Below are 20748 nucleotides of genomic sequence, written 5' to 3' on the forward strand. Positions count from 1 at the left end.
GTTAAGATAGAAACACCCACCATGCAGCGTGGAGACAAACGACAGCAGCCAAACATGTTTCCTCTTTTTCATGTAGCTTGACTTGATTAATGAAGCAGCAGGAGAAGCCTTTGGTCAGCGCGGCTGCCGGGGAGTCGTTGTGCAAAGTGGGCCAAGCGTGGTTTACAATTTATGGACTTGTGCTACTTAATTATTCAACAGGAAATGTCGTGCTAAATGTCAAGTAACAATATTTAATGCACGTATAACATCTGCAGTAGCCGGGTGGAGAGAAGACACGGGAAAGGTCCGAGGTTCGATCCACGGGACATTTCATCGTCTTCGTCCTTGAGAGGGACACGGAGCTGATGGCTGCTCGTCTTAGAACAAAACAAATACAATGAGACACACAAATCTTTACTGATCTGACTTTCGATCTGTTAGAGATCATTGATCTATTGAAATGGACGTTAGGGAGAGATTCATAGTTTCAGGAAGACAAATTTGTTGTCTTTTGTGTTAAAGTCTCAGGTTTACAGACTACACTTCTCTTCCTGACCACAATAAATAACACACAAAAAGAAAAATGTGTTGCAATTCGTACATTTTGTGAGAAAAACTAATATTTCCACACTTACAGGAGAATTTATACTTTCTTCTGTTGATTTATTGGCAGGTTCCAAATACTTAATTGTATTTTTTTTTTTGACATTTTCACAGATTTTCCAGGTAAAACTTCATGGAACTTAACAAGTCGTATTTAGGGAACTGATCTATGAGTGTAGCACGGAACCTGTTATGTTCTATAACACCCGTAGACTTGTCTCCCTCTGTGCTCATGGAAACAGTTTCACCGCACAGCTCCAGCACACCTCGCTCTCTCTCTCTCTCTCTCTCTCTCTCTCTCTCTCTCTCTCTCTCTCTCTCTCTCTCTCTCTCTCTTGCCGCTCTGAGCAAGAGGTCTTGTGTCTAATGAGCGTTACACACAGACTGTAGTTCAGCTCGGCTTCACACAGAGCTCCACACACTCACAGGTATTTACCCTGAATAGCGACAAAGAGAGAAAAGAAAGGACAGAAAGAGAAAGAAGGAGTCGGAGACGAGAGCCCTGGTTAATTGTCCGGTGCCGTGAGACTCGTGGCTCATTGACTCAGAGCCTCCACCTCTGATGACACACACACCCGGAGATGAATGACGCCTCTTACCTCTGATCTGCCGCTTTTTAAACAAAGTCACTAATGTAATTAAATATTACCAGTTGTTGTTGTATCATCCACTGATTACCCCCCCGACGGCTGAAACGCTAAACCCACTGAAGGAGGTGAAGCCAGTGAGGAGATGAACTGGTTTCGTCTCAGTGAAATGGAAAACGACTTTGTGTGAAGTTCAGACGGGTCGTTACACACTCTCCCCTGGTGGCAATTGTAGATTTTACAACGTTAACTTTGTCTCCCGCTGCCTGAGGTAGATGTTGATAGAAGCGAGCTGAGGTGAATATTCAAGAGAGAGATGCTAATGGAAATGTGTCTGATATCAAACGTCACAGCGAACCTGGAGGGAGGAGGAAGAGGAGGAAGAAGAGGAGGAAGAGGAGGAGGAAGAGGAGGCTGAGTTTGAAAGCAACACCTGAGTGCTCAGTATGTTTAATCGAAATAGTTTGAGACCATTGGAAGCATCCGATGAATTAGATGCTTCACATATGAAGGAGACTTCTTCAGAGGTTGTGTTCCACATCTGTCCGGCCAGTTGGAATTGGAAGGTGACAGTGATCACACCAGTTAAACCACAACATATTTTACAAGTGGCAGCTTCATCAATACGACTCCCTGGACGGATGAATTATTTAAAACACAAGGTCACATGTCTTCAGATGTCAATAAGGAGAATCAGAAACTAATTAGGTCAAAGGTCAGCTGCCCCTTGACTTTCTGCAAGAAAAGCAAAGTGAGCTAAACACACGACTGATGACACATGAGGTGTGTTTTTAAAAAGGCTTTTTGAAAAGTGAACATTAGATGAAAAACCCTTTTTCCCTGTTTCCCGTTCATGCAATAAATTGTTTTGACACATCTGACATATCCTCCTTTTTCATCTTCTCTCACGATGTAACACACTTTTCTGTGTACGTTCATATTTCAGTGTCTTCAAGTCAAGTCGCCTCAAGAAATAATTCTCATTGTGTGATTGGTTCAAATTAATCTCTGAGGCTCAGAATAATTCATATTCTGACAAAGATCATCTCCCTCCTTGACATCTGGTATATCAGCTGTTGTGTAGCCTCCTGTATAAACTGTGCAAATCAAAAAGTTACGTTTATGTGTAATTGGTTTAATTCCTTCTCTTTGTACAACACAGCTAAGGGCTTCACATCGAATGCTGAAGACAATGTAGCTCAACACGAGGTAACAAAGCATCGAGACGCCAGAGGATTGTTGACTGACTGTTCGTAAGTAAACTGATTGAAAATAAAACCCAGAATAGATTGAACTTTCATTATTTGTGCAGCAGATATGAACCATTTGAAGATTATCTGTGAAATTGCATCACAGTAAGAAGAAAAAAACAATGTGTCTAGTTTGGAAACTTAAAAATAAAAAGCCAAAGAAAATGATTCGGTATCAACGAAGACAGAAAGTAATCATAACCAGCAGAATGTCAGGTTTTATAGTTTCAGGACAGAGTTGAATCCCCATCAGCTCCTGTGAATCCCCAGAAGAGTGACCTCGAATAACGAGCTCAATCAGTTTGTGTTACATCGAGTGTTTTCACTTTATGATCATTTCACTTCAATTTCCCCCCATGCAAATATATATTACTAATGTCATGGCAGGATAAGGTCAGTGGATAAGTATCTGCTTCATCAGATTTCATGAGGCGATTTGATATTTCATCATCTTTTATGTTTCATGAGTGCTCTGATCAGTCCGGTAAACCATCAAACTAGTTCTACTTAATTTCACGATCCCTCTTTGTTATTTCAATATTTAATTTACTTTATGCTTTTTCTTCTTACCATTGGAGAACAGCCTGATTATTCCTGGTGGGGGTGTCTGGAACAAAACACCATTTTCTCTTTCAATTTTAATTTTGGGTGAAATTATCCTCGAGCAGCCGTCAGTGAAGAAAGAGAAAAGCAATAAAAAAAATCAGAGGAATTACATCTTTTGTCTCCGTTCATGTGAGCGGAGCCGGACTTGGCAGCCTAATGTTCAAGTTGAATACAGTCGTGTAAAGTGGAGCGCGACTCTGAAAGGAGACAGAAGACAGATAATGAATGTGCTTCCAGAGAGAAGACGGTGAAGAAGAAGAGGAGAAGAGGAAGATGGAAAAAACGCAGCAACACTTCAGGAGTGAGAGACGGATTTGGAGCATTGAAACGTCTGCATTCACACGGCACCACTTACCGACCTGTCGGGCTAATGCGTGTGTTAAATACAGCCGGTGAGAGACGGGCAGCACCGGGACGAGAGACGGGAGAAACCGGGGAAACAGAAAAACACGCCCGACGAGAGCGAGAGACGGATTAGAGGGAGTGAAAGAGAAGAGTGCAAAGAGACACGTCTGTGCAGAGGACGTGTATTCAGTCAACCACTTGTGGACTTGTCAGACTAATAGTCCCGTTAAATACAGCCTCAGAGGCAGAGCGCCGTGGAGATTGACTGCCGTATCTAGGCCGTCATAAAGAACCATTAAGACTGGCTAATAAAGAAACTCCCCTCAGCCCAGAAAATGAAGTCATCACAGCAGTTAGAGGACGGCCCGAGGCCCGGGATGAGAGAGAGAGAGAGAGAGAGGGAGAGAGAGAGAGAGAGGGTGGAAAGAATGGAAGAGGGCTTGAGAAAGAAGCTGGGAAATCAGGGGCGATAGAGAATAGAAGCCGGTGACAGAGGATAAGAGAGAGAGAGAGAGAGAGAGAGAGAGAGAATAGAGGTGGAGGACGAGGGAGGAAGTGTGTGTGTGTGTGTGTGTGTCTGTGCGTGCAGAAAAGGAAAAAGAGAGTGAAAGAAGGAGAACAAACGCTCCCCGAGGACCACTCATCCAGGATCTAATATGGTCGTATTCCCTCTGTATGTCTGTTAATTACCTCCTCTGTAACATCGCGGTGAAACAGCCCGGGCTGGTATGAGTACCTGGAAAATGAACTGCGAGCAGAGCCTACTGTATCTGGGTTAATCACTCTATCTGCTCTATCTGCTCTATCTGCTCTATCTGCTCTATCTGCTCTATATCTGCCTCCAGCGCCTGTTCAACACGCCGTCCCAGAATCTCACACAACAAGCGTGACGCCAAAAAAACACGTGAGGATCAGTGAAGATAACGAACGCACACAGTCAACGTGATAATAGAATTAAGTCGTTTTTCTCTTTGTCTGTCGCACGAGAGGGAAGAACAGAAAAATCGTTTGTGATATAACAATACAACTTGTCATTGGGATGTTAAATGATAACTGCAGTGAAAAGCATTTACAGTATCTGTATTATAATGGATTGTCCTCTTGTAAACGTTAACAGTTCGATTCTTACCCTCAAGGTTATTTCTTTAACACTCATTTGTCTCTCAACAGTTTCAGATAATTGACTTTCATTCATTCCTCCCTCTCTCTGCATGTAACTGCCTACAGCTCGTCTTCCTGGGCTCCTCCACACCCCCCCCCCCCTCCTCTTCTCCCTGTCAGAGAGAACTGATCTTATATATCTATATATATATATATATAACAATATGCTGACGACAATCTCTGTGGAGCACAACATAAAAGAGAATGTGAGCCTGAAAGACGGAGCGAGTGGGAGTGGGGGGGGTGCTCTAACAATACAGCGTTTCATTATAATGTCAAACACAAAGCACTACAGGAAAAGGGAGATTACTTGAACCAAGAGCATATTAGGCAGACATAGATTTCTGGGAGTGGGAGGAACAATGTAGAAGTTAAATTTATTCGAACCTCAAACATCTGAGCTGACGGGTGGGCTCGGCTTCTGCCCTAAAACAGAGGCTGTACGATTAATTGACGCTTCAATGAAAACACAGAGCAAGAGACGGTTCCTGTCTCATCTTCGCCCACAGTGACACAGGTTTCCAGCTGCATGAACAGATCTCTGATCAGTTACAGGGCGGCAGAGGAAACTAATGCAAAGTGTCAATCAGTCGGAAAGGGGGAGGAACCAGGAGGAGAAACATTAGTCAGACTTTCACACACTTCACTGAGGAACATCTGGATCTGTTAATGAACCTGTCTTCACCTATTTATTACCCACAGTGCAAGTTGCATTCAGATTCATTCCATGGTCAGGAGATGCTTCAGGTAACTACCAGTGTTTTACTATAATCTGCATGAGATGGTTGTTATTTTTGCATTCCTCTGCAGCTGGACATCTTGTTAGTGTCTCTTTCTCGGCTCAGTGTCCTCAGGCACTGGGCGAGAGGCGGCTCAGACCCTGGACATGAGGCCAGTCGATCACAAGGCCGACATATACGGAGACAAACGACCATTCAGGTCAATCGAGAGTCGCCAATTATCCTGACCTGCATGAAGGAGGAAGCTGGAGCGTCGGGAGGAGACACACACAAACACTCAAACTCCATCCAGACAGGCCGACCAGCAGGTTCTGAACTAAGACCCATTTGGAGACTCGGGTTCTGGGAAGGGCTCGGGGGGGGTTGGAAGGACACATCGCCGACTGCTGGTTTCATAAAACCAAGATAGAGCTGCAGAAAGTGCCAAACTAGAGGCCCTGAAATGGAAATTCACCATTGGTGACTTCACAGTGGGTTGTCGGTTTGAGACCATGGACCTTCTTGCTCTGAGGCATCAGTTACATCATGTTATTACCCTGTTTCAGATTAATTACCTTGTAATCAACACAAATATTGACTTTTTCAGGTAGTATCAAGTGTATATGACTGAAAAAAAAGGATTAACTATCCATTTTAAGCGATAAAAACAAACTCTTGTGCCGAAAGGAAGTATATATATTTCCTTGAAAATACACCCGAGGTTGTGCAGGAAGAGTAAACTGTTCAATTACTACTTTCACTGAGGGGGGGGGGGGGGTTTGGGAGTCAGACACACAAACGTGGGTTAAACCGAGTGGAGTCTGTTACCATAAGATGTTTGTCACATTTTCTCACTGGTGTAAATTGAGTTGGTTTTGCTGACGACTTTTCTTCAGAAAACACACAATGTTCTGCAAACCGGAGCTTTATTTGATATGAATTAATTTAAGCACAGAGAAGTGTCAAAGAAGAAGAATAAACAGAGTAAGGAGAATAAAAGTCCACATGACATTCGTCTCTCCATCTCCCTCCTCTCCCTCCTCTCCCTCCTCTCCCTCCTCTCCCTCCTCTCCCTCGCTCTATTGGAGGAGGAAGAGCACCGGGAGTCTTCAGCTTCTCCGGCCCTTAAATCACAAAGTCAACCAGAATCCACGGATGCGCCGGCTGAGAGGAGCACATCCAGTATCTGCACAGCCACAGAACGACTCGCTGCTGAGACAGGAAAACAAAAGGCTCCTGTGTCTTTGCCTTGAACACACACGCACAACTTCATCCTTTTATATCGATGGAAACACACACATTCTTCCGTGCATCCTCGGTTATGAAGGATGCTACACACTGCTGCCTGGAGGAACACTGCATCATCCTTTACCTCTTCTTAATTAGTTGTTGTTTCTCACAGAGAAACAGGCGATAGAGAAACTCTCTGTGAGGACACGTGTAGGTCGAAACCATATAAAAGCAATTCAATCTTTACAACATTTGTGTAAAGAGCTAATCCCACAAAGAGTAAACTCACAGGTTCAACAAGTGATTGATCGACAGAGTAAAACCGATTCTTTCTCTGAAGCTCGTCAGTGGAAACTTCAGTTAACGAGCTCAGAGTATAGACACCAGTGCGTCCTCGTGCTCCTAATTGATTGGTCCTCTTCTGCAAATTACCTCCACAGTGTGTGTTGGTGACTGTACACAATACATAATTACAGTTATCAGGAAGTAGGCCATGTTTCATAAACTTGTTTTTGTTATTTAGCTGCATCTCCACACATCGTTCAGAGTATTTCAATTTAGTTTCTTGGGTATTTTCTGTAGATATCAGTTTCCAATTATTACTTTTTTGTCAAGGCCCAATAACTCTTCCCCTGGAGAATCAGTGAATCAGGTTATTGGTTGTTGTCCCAGTTTTTCCTCTGCTTTCTTTCAAAGCTTTGCGGTTTCACAGGTTACACTAGATCTGTGCATTAACTCGACAAAGTTAATCACAAATAAATGGTTTGATATATTCCTGAACCTCGTCATCGTCCAGAGAATCAATCCCTCAGTTAGATTTTTCATTTATTATGTGTGGTATCGTCTTTATTCACAGATCTCTGCTCACAGGACATTTCATGACTCTCCTCGGCACCGTGGAGGACAAACAATCAGATGAAAAATCAAAACGCTGATCTCACATTGTGTTTTGTCAAATCCACTGAACCTGGAGACATTGAGGTGTCAAAAGTATTTGAAAAAAAAGGCAGAAACACAGTAAATTGTTGACGTAACCTGAACCCAGTCGAGTGATACTACTGAGAACTACTGAGAACTCACATGCACCCAACTAGGAATCGATCAAAGGATCAGGAGAAAATGGGAAAGTCTGAGCGGCAAGGGCACAAAACAGAGGAAGTGAGGAGAGAACAAAGCTCGGGAACTTGACAGGAACTTGACATGAGACGGGGGGGGGGGGAGAGGGAGAGAGAGGGATGAATACAAAGAGACTGTAATGAGTCAGCTCAGGAGGTTTTTTTACAGAAGGGTCACAAACGTGGTCCTTCAACCCACAGGACTTTCAGAAAACCCATTTATTTCCATGAGCCTGCAAATTAAGAATTATAATAACTGTTTGTTTTGCTGCTCGGGGGCTGAAACAGCTGTTAACCGTGAGCTCACTGAGAGTTGAGATGGTGTGATGTCAGTGTGTGATGGTGTGATGTCAGTGTGTGATGGTGTGATGTCAGTGTGTGGCTCTGTGACCCGAGGGAGACGAACATTATGAAATGATATGTAGGTTCGATAATGCCGAGCCGAGCTTTATAATTGTGCTTTTTATACTTTATACTACTACAGTGTATGTGACTGTGTTTAGGGACATTTCAGATTTAAGACAGAAAACAGGTTCACATTCTTGTGTTCATGTCTTTGTGGATAAAACCATGAATCAACATTTGATGATGCCACTGCGGAATAATTCAATACGTCATCTCTTGGTGAACTTTGGGCTTTAATAAGAGAGACTGCACCAAGGTTTTTGTTTTGCTTTGGTTGCAGTGAAATAGCTAAATAGAGCTAAACGTCTCTTTGAATGTTTTGGGGTTTTTGTAAACTCTGTGATTGTCCTGACGTGAGGACACGAGCGAGCCAGCGAGGGGGACAGCACACAGAAGAGACGAGGGGGGGACGGGGACAGATAAGAGTATTTAGCCCTTTATTTCCATGGACTAGGTCAAAATGAATAAAAGTCAGCCGGAGAATGAAAAGTCGTCTTCAAAGCCGGGAGAAGACTCGTCTATTATTCTCTGTCTGAAAAGTGACACTCCGCTCTAAGTGTTCCGCTTCAGGACGGCCTTGGGACGTTAGAGCCATGAATGTCAAAGTTGATTTCACACTCTGTAACTCTCTGGACTGTGTGATAGATGTGGCCACTGTGCGCGCAGACACACACTCCGACACACACAAAAGGGCTGCGTGAACACACTCTGTATGCAAACACAGAGACTGGCAGGGGCACACACACACAACTATACACACACACATGCATGAGCGGTAACACAAGCACATATTAACACACATACAGCAGGCAGGGATTATCCAGTATTACAACCAAGCTACAACGTTATTGAAATAATATTGAACTACATCGGACAAACAACAAACAACAAAATCACTGAAATGTGTTGACAGATGACAACCTGTAAACGTATGGGAGCGGCTAGACAACATTATGTTTGATGCAATAACGCAAGCATTGGTTAGCACACGGTGCACAACAACCTAAAGTTGTACAGAAAACTGTTTATGTGTGTATTCAAAAGTTGTGTGAAGTTGTTGGAAGTTTTAATCCATCCTTGTTTCTTACAGTGACAGATCTTTCAGGATTGTGCGTTTGCTAAATCGATGTTTCCCGGAGAGAAGACGGAGAAAACAGGTGATTTTTCTCGTTGTTATCAGAAACAGGCAGTGGTGCACGCTGGCTCTGTCGTGGCAGCTTTTGGCGACTGCCTGGCAATTAGTCAGAAGTGGTCTTTTGCTGATAGTGCCCCCCCACCCCCCCCCCTTTCACCAGACTGCAGAAAGGTGTATCTGCCACCAAGTCGGGTGAATACACAGACACACTTCAGTGGTGAACCCTGTTACAGCTGCATACTCTGAAAGATTATGAACTGAGGACTCGCAGAAAGAACTCAGTGTTATTTCACCAAGCTCTGATCAAACATACAGAGTGGGAGGGAGGGGGGGGGGGCATGTCACAGCTTGGGTTAATGGGCTTTTATAAAGGCAGGTAAACAAGGTCGGAGGAGACGGCATCTAGTCAAGAAGGTGCAGGGAAGAGAGACTGAGAGAGTGAGACAGAAGCTTTAATATGAAACGCACTGGGAGAGAACGAGTGGAACAAGAGTGATATAATTACTCAGAGCTGATTGGAGAGTAGGGAACATGTGAGTGGGTGTGAAGAGCTCCTGCTGCTGAAAGGCAGAAAAGACGAGTGAGCAGCGAGATACCTTTTCCATATCTCCCAGTCGTTGGTCTGTTCCTCACCTTCCCTCGCTGCTCACTCGTCTTTTCTGCCTTTCAGCAGCAGGAGCTCTTCACAGAGAGAGAGAATTCTGGCTCCAATGGCCGTCTCTCTTCTAAACAGCTAAACAACCGGGACCAGCCTCTTCCAGCAGCTCTGGCTCGGACCTGCACAGCATCAGGAGGAACGTGGAACAGTAACTGACAGAACTGTGTCAGATCAGCTGATCCCAGGTCGTCTGAGGTGAACGGTGCCTCTGTGGGACTGGGAAGCTTCAGCCGGTCGACAGGCCCACGGACATTATCCTGGATAAACTTTATATAAATCTCAATCCATCATTGTGAACATTTGAATCAGTTAAAACAAAAACAAATCCATATACAAATGTGAGTGATTCCATATGAGCTCTTCCTTTTCGTGGCCTTTGCTCTTGAAGCTCTCTACGTGTGAGACGTGATCTTGTCTCCTGGATAGAACCAGTTCTCGGACAGGGCCGAGCTTTAATTTGAATAAAGTCTAATCTCTCGACTCGGTTGAGACGATCAACAGTTCAGCAGAAGTGGTGAAAATGTGCAAGAGCTGAAAAACACTCGAGCGTTTTTTTAGTTTTGATGGATAAATAAATGTGACATGAACATTGTTAGTATTCATTGTGCATTGGAGCCTCGGTCGGGGGGGGGGGGGGGGGGGGAGGTGTTTGCGGTGGAGACGTCTCGCGCCCGAGGTTCCAGGAGACGGATGATGTCTTCAGCAGGAGCGTTTATTTCAGGCTTGATGCTTCATGAGAATAATGATGAGCGACACAGACGTCAACAGATTGAACCGATTTTGAATGTCGACCCGAATGAGGCAGGATGTTCTCATCGAGTCGTACGTGGCACGTGAGGAGGTTCGATATCTTTCACTTCCATGTAGATAACTATATCTAAACATTAGCTTGTGTCTCAGCTGGTTTCCTTTGAGACATCTTCCCTCACTAAGCAGGAGGGCTGATAACTCACCATCTGGTTTTTAGACTTGAGGACTGCTTTTTTCTTCAGTTATTATCTATTCTGTTCCTGAAGGCTGATAATGAAAGGGTTCCAGTCCCACTCTTCAGATGAAGTGGACGTTCATCACCTTCTTCTGACCTTCGGTTGCTCACTGCGACTGAAGAAGAGAGGCCTGTGGAAAGAGAGAGACGGCCCTTTGTAATTCAAGAAGAGAGTGGAAACTAATTGGCAGAAATACTTCAGTACTTTGTGAGAGTGTGACATTGAAGGCTGATGGAGAAAGTTCATTTTTGTGACTTTAAATAAAAGAAAGACTACGCATTGACATTTTCTCCCATCGTTCATAACTGATGCTAAAACATCCTGGATATGGGGGCAGCCATCTTGGTTTTTGGTGTCATTTAGACTATGTGCAAGAGTCAATCGTGACTTTGCCCCATTTCTTCAACATCAATTAACTAATTTAAAATATCCGACAAAAATTGAAAACTAGAAAATACACAAGCAGATAATTACATTAAAATGACAGAAGCAATAGTTGAGATAAATGTAGGCCGACAAATTGAGTTTATTGAATCTTGAGTTTGGTTCATGTCCCATCTGCTAACATGGAGGTGGCAGTATTCATGACATGTCATCCATCTTGATATTCAGTCTATGAGTTGAACCCACAGCATCATTTTACCTCTGAATCAGTAAAGATTCAGAGGTAAATCTGAATCTTGGACAAACCTTTAAACCCCGGTCGTCTACCAGCAGGTTAATCCCACACAGGCTCTCTGCAGCAGGTGAGGACTGTGGCACAGAGACTGAATCTGAGAGATAAACTCATTCCTGCTCGTTTTAATATCGCTGATAGAGTGGATTGTTTGCGACAGAGACCAAAAACGACCCTCAGGTCACTGGGCAGTGTCCCAGTGCTCCACCAGTGAGCTGTGATAAAAGAGGCAGTATCAGGGTTTATGGAAAACATCACATGTTTATCCATATTTAATATTTTTTAACATCTCTCATCTTGTATTTTATGTTTTTTTGCTCAATTTACTGTTTAACTACACTAACAGCTGCTCCATCGTTTTTACAGACTATGCACAATCTTGTGTAGCTTCAGCAATTCATCTTTAAATCTGTATTTTCATTTGACTTCTGTAACTTTTGTCTTTTAACCTTGTGCTAAAACATCTGATGTGTCGGTATCTCCATTAGCAGAGACTTCTTCACAGTGACAGCTCTGTACGAGGTTCCAGTTGAGACTCTTTCATCTCACTGCTCTGAACTTACTCCTGACTCATTTTGACCTTTTTGTTATTCTCATGCTCTTGTGTTGGACTGGTTTGTGTGTGTTTTTTTAACTGGAAGCCGAAAAAGCCCATATTCAGTGAGTAGGAGCCCGGGTTGGATGTGTGGATTCCTGAGAAGGTCACGACAGATAAAGCCGAGCGCTGCCAGTCGACCAAACGGAAGGTGACTCAGCGCGGCGTTGGGGGGGGGGGGGTGGCGGCCCATTCCTGCTGACTCACACAACGCGGTCACACTTGACATTCTCCAGGTGAGATCAGTTTTAAGCCCTCGCGGCTCCGATAGGGATCTCAGGAATATGTCACGCGGTGGAGAACAGTAGCGCTCGGCTGCTGACTGAGGCCGGCGACTGTGAGAAGCATAATCTGTTTCTGAAGATAGGTTCATTCTGATTCCTTCGGGCGTCTTTATATTTGCACAACAGCATTTTAAACACAGACTCACATCGGGCTCCGGGGCCGTTTCAGGAATATTCCGGGACACAAGCTGAACGTAGAATTACGACTGCACACAAACTGTAAATAAGAGGAGTTTAAAAATATCATATATATTTGATTGTGTGTTATTTTTTTGCCGTTTTCTAATTAGTGTACTCGCTCAACAGTGCAATCCTCGTTACAGTTTTATATTGTCGTAATGTGTTTATTCTCGTTTCGCGTCGGCGGGGTTTTGTTTTAATCATTTGTCAATTGTTATAATTAATGTTGTTTCATCCCCGAGGAAACTGAGCTAATCATGCACGAGCTTGTTCAACAGCCAGTCGTTGATATTACAAGTTAAAGGTAAATTTGCCGGAAGAATAATAAACGCGTGGAAGAAATATATCACTCTCCCTCCATCTCTGGAAAGATGGTTATGGTCTCACCTGGTCTCTGCAGCCCTGACGCCTCGTGCTCATCAGCCCTGTGTAATGAAGGTCAGGCTATTATCCGTCTCTCCACCCAAACTCCATTCCACCTCATTCATGTGGATTTCCTCTCCTCTTTTCACTGCTTCTCTCTGTCTCTCACCTTCCTCTTTTATTCCCTTTGTAACTCCCTCTCTTTACCCCCCCCCCCCCCCTCCAGCTGTTACCTCCGTCATTCAGCTGCACAATACCCCTCTGCTTGTTTGGGTAATAGGTTTGTCCATTACCCTGCTGTGTCCGTTCAACATGGCCCTCCCGTGGCACATGTTCCTCCTCTCGTCTCCACCTCACCGGGGGGGGGAGGGATTGATTAGAAGGAGCCCTGAACGAGCGCGGTCGGGGGTTCAGGGGCAGGGAGAGAAGGGCGTGAAGATCGGGGCGACGCTTGAAAATCACAGCGAGCCTGAGAGCTCCTCCATCGCTGGCTGCTCCATCAGCTGATTGCCCTTATCAGAGAGATTGAAGGAGGCTCCATCTCTCCGTGTGACTGTCTCAATAACGCCGCTGCAGCTTGATTAGCTTTTCATCAGCCACCGTCGCTTTCCACTCAAACTGTGGCTTCGTGCTCTAGCTCTTATTTAAGCAGAGGAGTCTGCAAAGATAACGTTCCTGTTTGAAGCCTCGGCTCAGAGGAGAGGAGGACGGAGGAGAACTTTGCACCAACACACTCAAATAGTCTTATTTTAAGAGCACGTTATCTTGTGGATATTCTTATGATAGGCCACAGAGATAAAGACATTTCCATCCAATCAATCCATCAATCAATCATCTGTATTGTTTATCCTTTAATGGTGATAAGGGGACGGGAGTCAATCCCAGCTGGCATTTGGCAACAGGCATCGTAGATGTGGAATAAACACAATGTCACAAAGGCTTTTTGTGAGACTCGCAAAAGTTTGCTACAGAACAAGTAAAGGGGAAGTGATTTAAAAGGTCAGAGGTGACCAATCGCAGGAGCAGAAACTGGAGAATCCTTTTCCGTGCACGTGTATTTAATGAGCAGGCGTGATTTACGTGGGCAAATGTCGAGACTAAATAAAAGCTGTGGAAAACAAATCAATACTATTTAAATAGATGCTGTGGAGATCAACTGTCTCCACTCAAGTTTGAATGTCTCTTAAGGGGGTTAAACATTGTTCATATAACAAAAGGACTTGTAAGGAATTAACACATAGTGTAGAACAACACAACAGATCAGTGTGTTTGAATTGTATTAGTTTAGTTTTGGTACTTTCCTTCTGGATCCAGGGAAAACCTGCAGATGAAGACCTGAGCAGCTTTGATTAAGTGACTGTGGCCTGATGACTGTGTCAGTTGTGCAGGTGAAGTGGTTCAACATGTGGACGCTCATCCACTCCATGCTGAGTCTTAGTGGAAACCTGAATCCCCACCAGTCCATTTCGTTCCCAGTTTGAGTCAGACACCTCTTTATTCAGCCAGTCAGAATAACTGGGACTCTCCTGGTTGGACTGTAAACTCCTCAGTCATGTGTTATTTCAGTTTACATCTGCCAGGAGGTCCATTAGTCTCCCACACAGACTCAGAGCACCTCAGGGAAGCTTAGCTGTATTTTCTTTCCTCATCCATAATCAAAAGTATATCTCCCATTTATATCTGCTGGCCAATTAAGGAAACCATCCAGCCAGACATCATAAAACATATCTCCTCCTGGACTTAAATGTGTCATTTCCACATTAATGCGTTTCTAATTTCAGCCGCAGCAGCAGCCAGTGAAACTGATTTGCAATGTGAAATATTCCCGACCCGCACGGTAAAACTTTTTATTTCCAGGGCTAATATATTAGGAATTCACCGGCTGGATAAATCAGTAGCGCTGAACTCCATATTAATAATAATCACATCACACCAGAGAGCAGAGAGTGACTCATGATTTATAGATGGATTGTGCTGCATTTTATTGCTGCGTGTGAGTCTGTGTGTGTGTGTGTGTGTGTGTGTGAGAGAGAGAGGGAGAGAGAAAGAGGTGTGCTTTAGTGCATCCAGTGCTGCACCCAAAAATCTATGATGTAGTCAAATCACACACACACACACACAGATGTATTGTTGGCGCGAGCTTCACAATCAGTCTCTATCCCAGCAAACAGGCATTAGAACGGATATATCGGACTTCGATAAGAGAGAATAAGTCCAAAGTGAGAAGGGAAGGATGGAGAGAGAGGGAGGGAGATGGAGGTATAGAGAGAATACTGGATCCTGAAATCATCTGTTCACATAAACTTGCTAAGATGGAGACCAGCAGTGATGTGGATGTGGGATATTATAATCTTACACAATAATAGATAAAAAGACATGATGGAATATTATTAAAAAAATAATAAATGAGACAATACTAGTTCCTAATCATCAGCAATCAGTCAGAATGTTAATTCATGTGACGATAATGACACAGGTCATCTTTCCTCATCCTAGAGGCACGTGCTGTTAACCTGGGTCACAGAATTGGATTGTGTTGATGTAATGGATGTTGCAGTCAGTGCCTGACGTGTCTGGAGGTCAAAGGTCGGGAGATGAATGGATCGATAATAGTTCCGTGCTAATGCATTTTATTTTTAAAGAGCAATTCATCATTTGGCCTTTTTAATTGGACTGTTTTAATGAAAGGAAGCAGGAAGTCGTTCAGCCACCGAGGTGCTGCCCCGTGTGGACAAAGCTGGTAGCTCTTTAAGACCTTTGTTTAATAACAGGTCATGACCTCATCCTATAAAGTGCCTCTAGAAAATATGATATATTATAACACAATTCAAACTGATCTCCACATTTACTTAGTCACCTCGAGTGTGTTGTAGTTTCACCCCAGTTTATATTTGTATGTGTTTGTTTCTTTTACAAAAACTTCTCAACAGATTTCCACCAAACTTAATGAAAGGATGGAACACAGGCCAAAAATGAACCCGTTTACTTTTGGCACAAAGATATTTTGTGATTTTCTCACAGATTTTCTGATAAATAATTAATGGCTCTTGATTTTAAAAAGTCATGTCTAAGGGTTTTGGTGCAGCTTGGTTGAATTTAAAGGGACTTTCAGGCTCTGGTGCAGTTTTTCTCTGTTGCTTCCCTGATGATGATGATGATGAGGAGGAAGAAGGTTGATTTAACCTTTATCCTCTTTTCACCATCTGCTGCTGCCTGACAAACTTCTCATGTTTGGAGCAACTTGGCAGATTTCCTGCCAATTTTTACAAATTCACTCTGGTAATAAGCAACATAAAAAAAAATATATACCAAAGTCACTTCAAGTCCCATTTGTTGACAGTGATATTTAGACATGAGCACAGGAACGATGCTGTGTTATCATTCACATTCAAAATGAGAAATATATATATATACAGCTTTCTCTTCCAGCTCCTCCAATACACGTTGAGTCTTCTGGTGTGAAGATGACACTCGGTTTATAAAACATGTTTGAGGGTAAACTATGAATCATGAGCTCTCGTGTGGAGATGACAGTTTGAGCCGAGGATGAGGAGGATGAGGAGGAGGAGGATGAGGAGGAGGAGGAGGAGGAGGGGGAGGAGGAGGAGGAGGAGGAGGAGGAGGAGGAGGAGATGATGAAGGAAGAGAAAACTGGTGAGAGGAGGAAAAAGCTTCAGGACACAGAGGGAGAAATATTTCCTTCAAATGTTCCTACTTTCCTTTCCTCAGTTTAACACGCGCACACACACACACACACACACACACACACACACACACACACACACACACACACACACACACACACAAAGACTCACTCACTCAGTCCCAGTGGACACTCTCCAGACGAGATAAGGCTGAAAGACAGACAGGGGTCACACTGTATTAGCTACAGGGACGTGTGTGTGTGTGTGTGTGTGTGTATGTGTGTGTGTGTGTGTGTGTGTGTGTGTAATAAAATAGAACCACAGCACAAAATAGCAGTGGAGTTAATGTTATTGCAGTTGCTTGCCTGGCAACTGTGGTTCACGAGGTACAGCGGGTCGCCCACTCTCCGGAGGGTCTGCTGACCTCAATGTCCTTGGGCAAGGCATCCAAATCCTCAAACCTGCAGCCGCAATAAAAAACCCACACATGCTTTACTTCTCACTTTCTGCCTGAGTCTTCTCCCAAAGCAGATGAAGATATATGAATGTATATTTCTGCAGGTTCGTGACCTGGGGCTCGAATCAAGTGTCTGCAGAGCAGGAGCTGTGAGGAGCAGGAAGCTGGAGGATCAGAGGATCACATGAAGGTGTCTCTCAGACGCACAGATCAGATTTAACCAGGAGATGTTGCAGGAGACGTAGAGAACAAAAAGACCTTCCTGAAAGTGACGGATTAATTCCACCCGTCAAATCTAAATCATTATCCAGTGAGTGAAGAAGAGAGGGAACAACAGAATGAGAGTCTTCTCCTCTTCCTTCCTCCTCCAGGTGGGTTAGCTCCGTTATTTCCCAGGAGGCCTCTGTGCGTTTTCATATCAATTTGAACAGGAGTGTTTCCAGCAGGTTCTCAGGGTCAGAGGGTCAGAGATTGACACCTCACATGCTCTCACATCCTGAGAGAGGAACGAGAACTGTAACTCACTTCTGTATCGGGATTTTAGTAAATTCAAAAAATGAATCTGTGCACCTTGAAGCCTTTTTCCATTTCTATATCTATTCAGGGTTCAGGGGGTAGAGCGGTTGTCCTCTAACCAGAAGGGCGGCGGTTTGATCCCAGTCTCTCATAGAGACAGTGCTGCACATAGCTGCAGTGTATGAATGTCTGTGTGCCCAGGGTTAAACTGGACTGTAAAGTGATGTGAAGGTATATCAAGTCTTAAAGTAAAATACAGACCATTCATTCATTTTTTTTGATTCAATGACTCATTTGCTCCAAGTTATGTGAAGTAATATAAAATCATTTTAAATATACTTTTAAAACTATTCTTTTACTTTACGTGAAAAGGGTAATTGGTGAGTGGGCTGCGTTTAGATCGCTATTATCTGAAGTGCTTTACAGTGTGCTTCACATTCATCCCTACACACAGACACACACACAGACACACACACACACACTAACCCGACCATCAGGAGCGATGTGTCGCTCAAGGACACGTTGACGTGTGGAGGAGCTGCTCGTGCATGTGTTTGGTGTGAAAGCTCAACCGCTCGTGTCGCTCTCTCAATCCTCGCCCTCTCTGTTGTGTGTTAAGTGTGTGTCCATCAAGGCTGCCTGATAGCCTGAGCTATGGTGTGTGTGTGTGTGTTTGTGTTTGTGTGTAGCTTGAAGAGCGATAACATCAGCCTTCTTGCCTGTCACCATCATTGTGGGCTTTCTCCTCTCTCACACTCAGTGTCTCATGTGCAAGGACACAGGCTAATGTATATACACATGCATGGACCAGCTCTGCCTACACACACACACACAAGGGTCAATTTAAAGGCCCATTATGTGTGCGTGTGTGTGTTTGTGTGTGTAATAGCCCTGCCATTACAGGGTCCAGCCCTGGACAGCTTGGATGGACATGTGATTGATGTGTGTGTCATCGCAGCCTTTTGGTTTGAGTGTCCTTAAAGACGAACGTGTCAGATCTCAAGGTCAAACTGTTTTCAGCTTGAGATGTAAACCAGAAAAATAGATTTGTGATTACTGGGATGGAGCCGGGATCCAGGGGTCATCCAGTGGTGAACCAGAGGGGTACCAGTTGGGAACCAGTGGAGTGTTTGGGACTGTTGTGACTCTGGGCCGTGCAATAGACTGCCCTCACTGATGTGGAGGTTTTAGTTTGTTGAAGTGATCTCATTTCAAATGATGAGATGTGAAACTGTGGAAGTCAATTGAACAGACTTCTATTTTCTAGCTCCAGCATCTCCACCAGCCCCATCAGCTCCAGCAGCACCAGCAGCTCCACCAGCCCCATCAGCTCCAGCAGCACCAGCGGCTCCAGCAGCACCAGCAGCTCCACCGGCCCCATCAGCACCAGTAGCACCAGCGGCTCCAGCAGCACCAGCAGCACCAGCAGCTCCATCAGCTTCAGTACCAGCTCCACCAGCTCCAGCAGCTCCACCGGCTCCACCATCCAAGCAGCTCCACCAGCTCCTGTAGCTCCACCGGCTCCAGCATCTCCAGCATCTGCAGCACCACCACTGGCTCCACCAGCTCCACTACCAGCTCCACCAGCTCCAGCAGCTCCCCCTGCTCCACCATCCAAGCACCATCCAAGCAGCTCCACCAGCTCCTGTAGCTCCACCGGCTCCAGCATCTCCAGCATCTGCAGCACCACCACTGGCTCCACCAGCTCCACTACCAGCTCCACCAGCTCCAGCAGCTCCCCCTGCTCCACCATCCAAGCACCATCCAAGCAGCTCCACCAGCTCCTGTAGCTCCACCGGCTCCAGCAGCTCCAGCAGCTCCAGCAGCTCCAGCTCCAGCAGCTCCAGCTCCAGCAGCACCAGCTCCAGCAGCTCCACCAGCTCCAGCAGCTCCAGCCGCTGCACAGAAGATCCTGCTCACTTGGTTCCATGGACGCTGCACCTCCCTGCACCTCACCCCCTGCTGCTATGTGCTGGACTGTCTCAGCAGCTTCTGTTCCTCTTCTCTTGTGCTGCCAGGAGTTCTGACTCTGTGCTTCCTGGATGTCACAGCCCCAGGTGAGAGGCCTTACATGCAGCTGATGTGGCAATAATGGCCGACAAAACTGTCCTTAGATCAGTGTTGTTGGCATCATTATGTTGGAATGATTAAACTCTGGACTGGACATCAAAGTTTCACACCAGTTTTATTAAAAAACATTCATCACCTGATTTAAAGTGTGTGATGCACACGATGCTCTGCTGGATACAAACACAGCTCTGCAACACGAGATTAGCTTCTCTTTACACTCTCCTCTCGGGGGGGGGGGCAGCACGATTCAGATGAGATGCTGGAGCAGACATTTAATCTGGTAACTTCAAAAGGCACAGTGATGATGCAATAGCAGAAATCTGTGAAGCCCAGTGAACTCAGATTCAAATCACACGTTGAATTTGTGCGAATCATTTTCACGTCAGATGATTTTGAATTCAGTGTGAGCAACACAATCACTGTGAAAAGTCAATATAATTAGTTTGTACAATGTTTTCTTTTCTGTTGTGTACTTGTTTCTATTAATTATGAATTAATGATGCGTGTTGAAGCAGATCTCTGGACTGGGAGTTGAATGAGGTCGTCTTTCGAAGCCTCGACGCTGAAACAAGAAGCTGGAGCGAGTCCTTTTAAATCATTAACGACACAGAGCTTGTGTTTGTCTTGTGTTATTGTTAGGCTGCAGTAAGTTGGTGTAAGTGTTGTAACACTGCATCTGAGTTGTCCCTTCGTTAATCTTAACATTCGTGACAGTGAACAAATCGTGGCTATTTTAAGTGCAGGTGAGGAAACAGTTATTTGGACGTGTTTCCTCGTGGAGGTTGTGTTCAGATGTGACCTTAAAGCTTCTCTAAGGTCAAACCATCCAGATCAGTTAACGACAAACAACAATCATTGGAACGGGGGTTTCTCCTGATTGTCCTGTGTGTGACCTCACAACCTCAACATGTTGTGCAGCGATCCAACGACTTTGAAAGTTGTGTATGTGTGTTAACATCGCTCAAGCACATGGGAGGGATTCAGGTGAAACAAACCAAACCAGAGATCTGTAAATACACAAACCACTCGGTGCAATGAGGTTAGAAGACAGTAGTGGATTGTGTGATGAGGAGCAGGAGCATTTAGATGAGGTGTAGAGATAAACCCTAAAGTGCACATAATCTAAACACATAGTTATCTAGACTGTGCTGAGCTTTGTCCCTGTTCTGTGGAATAATGAG

The sequence above is a fragment of the Platichthys flesus genome, chromosome 12 (genome assembly GCF_949316205.1).
Source record: "Platichthys flesus chromosome 12, fPlaFle2.1, whole genome shotgun sequence".
Taxonomy (NCBI): Eukaryota; Metazoa; Chordata; class Actinopteri; order Pleuronectiformes; family Pleuronectidae; genus Platichthys; species Platichthys flesus.